Source organism: Carcharodon carcharias, chromosome 4 (assembly GCF_017639515.1).
Source record: "Carcharodon carcharias isolate sCarCar2 chromosome 4, sCarCar2.pri, whole genome shotgun sequence".
NCBI classification, from domain to species: domain Eukaryota; kingdom Metazoa; phylum Chordata; class Chondrichthyes; order Lamniformes; family Lamnidae; genus Carcharodon; species Carcharodon carcharias.
Window position 1 is genome coordinate 120,467,266 of NC_054470.1, and position 5,374 is coordinate 120,472,639.

Consider the following 5,374-nt stretch of genomic DNA (forward strand, 5'->3'; position numbering starts at 1 on the left):
GGCAAATCCAGAGGCTCATCATCTGACTTGAGCCTGACCGATGCCTATTCCCCAACTGTCCTCCAAGTGCAGGGGAGCTCAGATGAACCTGCCTCCTCCTGCTGCGGACATGAGTCCTTGTGGTGACCACTGGAATGTGAACCTGAACTTGCACCAGATCTAGGTCTCACTGAGCCGTGTCTCTGAGCTGGTGGAGGGTGTGGGTAAGCGCTATGATGAGTCTTCCAGGCTGTTTATTTCCAGCTCTTCAAGGGAGGAGGAGTCCTTTTGCCTGGAGGTGAGGACTTGGATGGAGCTGAGGGACTGGCTGGCTGAGGGTGTTGGTCGCTTGGCTGAGCTCCCTGTGAACCAAAGTAGAAATAATTAGTGCTCGACAGCAGAGTCAAAAGCAGGAGAGAGAGCATTCACAGTTGCGTTGAGAGAAGGATGGTGCAGGATCCTCATGTGGGTGTTCGCTACCAACCTCACCATTGCCACAGACAGAGTCCACGTCCTCACCAGTCAGCACAATGGTACGCTCCTCAAAGTGAGTGAGGGGCCTAATGTGGACCCTCCACCCATCTCCCTGCTGATGTGAGCCAGCTTCTCCTGTATGAAAACAGATGGAGAAAGTGTGAGCAGGACACATGGCACTGAGTGGATTGTCTGTGTGGTGAGCGGAGGCATGGACAGGATGAGGACGTGAGCTCCAGAGGATATGAGCCTGTTGGAGGTGTGAGGGTGTGCGTGAGAGTCAGTGGGGTTGTCTCTTGAAGTGGGAGGTCCCTGTGGATGTGTGATGGGTTTGGGAGTATGTGTTGAGAGTGATGAGGTGGTTGATTTACCCTGGCGGAATGGATGTGGGCATTCATCCCCTTCCTGCACTGGATGGCTGACCTCCTCTGTGCTCCATTGGCACTGACCGCCACTGATCGCCACTGCACCGCTTTCCAGGCTGGATTGGTGACTTTGGTGGACCTCCTGTGAGCAGAGGGGGAGGTGGTAGACATCGCAGTGGCCTTCCAGTGCATCCAGGAAATGCTCCAGAGAGGCATCACTAAATTTTGGGGCTGCCGTCACTTTTGCTTTTGGGACCATCTGTCGCCTGGAGCAGCCCTGGTCTGTAGACATGAAGTTGGTTGCGCTCTGGGGCACTTTAAATATGGTGCCCAGAGTGAGGAAGCGCTGAGGTCACAGTGTGACAGGCAAATCCGAGCCTGTCCGCCAGCGATCGGGTCTGTTTCCCCCGAATGCATTATTAATGAGGCAGGCGTGCCAGGAAGGGGAGGATACAGCTTGAAAATGTGGCATTGCGGCTGATGGGTAAAACCTCGCCTTTCACACTCACTACCACACTTAGTGCAAAACTGGGCCGATTCTGCCTTTAGGTGTCGATGTACACACATCATTAACAGTCAGTGCACAGGCACAAAAAATGTTGAAAAGGTAAATGGGATGGTAATCTTTCTCTCAAGGAGTCTGGAATATAAATGGGAGGCAGTTGTACTACCATCTTATGAAGCTCAACTCACCCAACTGCAGTATTGAATTCAGTTTTTGACATGGCATCTCAGGAAGGACCTTTGTATGTCTACAGCACAGCTTCAGCAGGATAATGCTGGGGTTAAAGGGGTTAAATTGAGAACAGATTGCATCAACTTGGCTTGTGCTCCCTTGAGTTTTTTTAAAAATCTTTCACAGGATGTGGGCTTCGCTCTCTGGGTCAGCATTTTTATTCTCGATCCCTAGTTGCCCTTGAGAAGGTGGTGGTGAGCTGCCTTCTTGAGCCGTTGCAGTCCATGTGGTGTAGGTACACTCACAGTGCTGTTAGGGAGGGAGTTCCAGGATTTTGACCCAGCGACAGTGAAGGAACAGTGATATATTTCCAAGTCAGGATGGAGAGTGACTTGGAGGGAAACTTCCAGGTGGTGGTGTTCCCATCTATCTGCTGCCCTTGTCCTTCTAGATGGTCAAGGTCGCTGTTTGGAAGGAGCTTGGTGAGTTGCTAAGTACAGAATAATGAGAACTGATCTAATCAGGATAATTTAACATAATAAAATGATTTGATGGGATAGAAGCAAGAGATTATATCCTCTGGTGGGGGAATCCACAACAAGAAGGCATAGACCTAATACTCGAGCTAGGCCATTCAGAAGTGAAATCAGCACAATGTTTGTTACGAGCTTGAAGGAAACTGAGAAATCTGTGAGAAATAGCTGTGTCTTTCTCAAGTTGCTGGTGCGCTGGTCCCCAAGCACTCAACTGTGCAGTAATCTAATAATTCTTCCTGGTAAACCACTTTACGATTACATGTAGCTGCAATTAACCCACATTGAGTGACAAGTAAGAGGATTGGGGAAGAGCATTGCTCTTTGATTCAAAGTGCAGATGGGAGATGGGATCAGAATTGGCAAATTTTTCCAAGCACAAACACCAGGCAGGAGTCTAAAGCTAGGGACTATCAATGTAAGATAGTCATTAATAAATCCAATCGGGAATTCAGGACAAGCTTCATTACCCAGAGAGTGGTGAGAATGTGGAACTCGCTACCACAAGGAGTAGCTGAGGTGAATAGCAGGGAGGCATTTTACGGGAAGCTGGGGGAGAAAGTAATAGACGGATATGCTGATAGGGTGAGATGAAGTAGTGATGGGAGGAGGCTTTTGTGGAACATGAACACCAGCATGGACCAATTGGGCTGAATGACATCCTAAAGATGTGTTTCTGATGTTGGGGCTTAGGTGGTGTTCTGTAGTACTCTCCACAGAGGGTGTCGTGCATAATCGTGGTCTGCTGCACCCTTCACAACCTGTTGCTTCAAAGGGGAGACCCCTGGCCAAAGGAAGACACAGAGGAGGCTGAGAGCTCCTTGGACAATGAAGAGCAGGAAGTGCAGGAACCTGAAGAGGGAGATGAGGGTCAGCTTCCACGTGAAGATACTATCGAAGAAGCACGATGTGGAAGATGTGCCTGTGCCACACTGATAGCCACAAGATTCTAGGAGGAGTAAGGTGCAGGCGATGGGACACAGCCACATTCCTCCTGTCCCTTGGTGCACCGAGGGCCTTTGCAACCAGTAACAGCAAGAGCAAGTTCAGCACTCGGACTTACACCTTCAACTCTCCTGATTCACCAGGCCTTAATCTTTGGAAAGACCAGCAGTGAACCCTGTATCCATGTGCTTTGGGAAGTGAAAGTTGACGCAACAGCACAAACACTCCTTCAAAGGACTTGACGCAGTCGTCGTCAACCTAATGAGAAACTTTTAGTGGACACTGAGATGCGCACAGCTGGAGAGTCATCATGGCTGCAGGTCTTGTACTTTGGCACTGCCAATGAAGACAGCCATCTCATTATGAGAAACAACTACAGCTAAGCCTCCAACGCCAGTGAGCACACCTACCTTGTCTTGCACACACTTTCAATAAGGAGTTTGAGACATCTCTCTAACATAACAGAAGGGCAGAGTGACTATCATGACTCAGCTACACATCACATGATTGTGAGGCTCACAAAGGGAGTGAACAGAGTGAGACCATGGCTCACCTCACAATAAGAGGTGCATATGAGTGACGCTTTTGAATGACGAGACCATTTTCATGAACAGCAAACGTATTTACAAAGGTTCATGATATACACAGTGATTGAACTCTTGTGACCCAGAAGTGATGTCAAAACTTCTTAATTTTTCTAACCCTACCTCTACACCTGGGTGCAGTCCCAACATCTGCAGCAGAGGTGGAGACAAGCTCACTGCTACGTCCTGTTGCCTGTGATGACCTTGGCAGACGTCCTCTGGTGGCCTGAGGCCTGGAGGGCCCCGGCCTAATAAGGATCTCCTGCTCAGGAGCAGGTGCACCCTCCTTGGCCTGAGCAGCTGGAGTGGATGGGGTCACAGGCAGAGGGGATTCGGAGTGGCTGTGGTGTCCTGAGTAGAGGCCCCTGGGGTGTCCGGTTGACGCTCATCCTCCCTATGAATGCCAGAGGGCCCCTCCCAGACACCTTGAGGAGAAGGGGCACCTGGAGTGAGGTGTAGATGCCCCCTCCCACCACCGCGCCCCCCCCCCCCCCCCCACCCCCACCCTTGCCTAGCCACTGATGGATCTACCAATGCAGGTCCAAGTGCAAATCCATCCAGCAGAACCTGCCGGACCAAGGTCTCCAAGGCAGCCGCCACACTTCCCATGGTGATCTCAAGGTGCTCACATATTGGAGCCACGACACAGACAGAACACAGACAGACTCCTCCATCCTTCACTCCAGTTTATTGACTGCCTCTCATAACTCAACCTGATTTTCCATCACCTGTTGTTGCATCTGCAGCACTTTTTCTGCAGCCACTTGCAGATCATCAGACTCAGACTGAGCGGGTGCCTGATCTCCAGCAGTCCTCCGAGTGCCAGGGACCCAGCCTGTCCCTGCCTCTGACTGCTGCAGTGACATGTCAGTGAGGAGTTCCTCAGAATGTGATCCCAGCCTAATCTAGATCCATGACGCATGAGGTGTGTGCCTGAGCTGCTGGAGAGTGTGGGTGAATACAGTGACGCATTTTCCGATGGCTCCTCAGCATCCTCCTGTGAGGTGGGTCGGAGGCTAGGGCTTATGTTGGTCCTGCTGGCGCCTGTAAGAGAGAGAAGATAGATTTAGTTGATGAACAGGCTGAATACAGGATTGCATGTCACTCAATCTGAATGTCAGGATGTGATCAACTCATGAGGGGGCTCACCCATACTGGCTTGCTGGGAGTGGCTGATCTTGCCTTCCCCACAGGGGCAATCCCAGTCCCTCCCAGCCAGCTCGGCAGCATCCCCCTCAAAAGGAGTGAGCTCCTGGATGTCGGCTCTCCCTCCTCCAGTCCTGGATCTCTCCCTCTAGTTGTGGGACAATAGATGGGATGCGAAGAGAAGGGAGGAGCAGAGTTTGGGAAAGATGCATTCCTACTGTGCATGTGTCAAGTTCTCCCCAGTAAGGGCTGAGGATGGAGGTTGTGCAGCACGATAGATGAGAGGCTGGTAATGTTAAATTGTCCGTGAGACAAAGAGTGCTGCTGTCTCCCCCACTAATATTGTGTGAAGTCCCTGAGAAGTGTAACCCTTTCAGTGCATGATGCCATTAGGAGAGTGTCAGATTGGAGGGAGCTTAACTTACCCAGGTGGAGTGAGTGAGATCATTTATCCTCTTCCTGCACTGAATGAGGTTTTGTGGGCAGATGCCCAACGAGCTGACCTCTCTTGCAACCGCCTCCGAGGCCAATGAGGTGAGGCTGGTCGGCTCCCTGAAGCTATCCCTAGGGTAGAGGATATCCCGGGTGTTGGCGCACTCCTCTCATCAAAGCCTCAAGGGAATCATGGCTAAACATTGGGGCAGCCTTCTTCCTGTGTGCAGCCACCCCGAG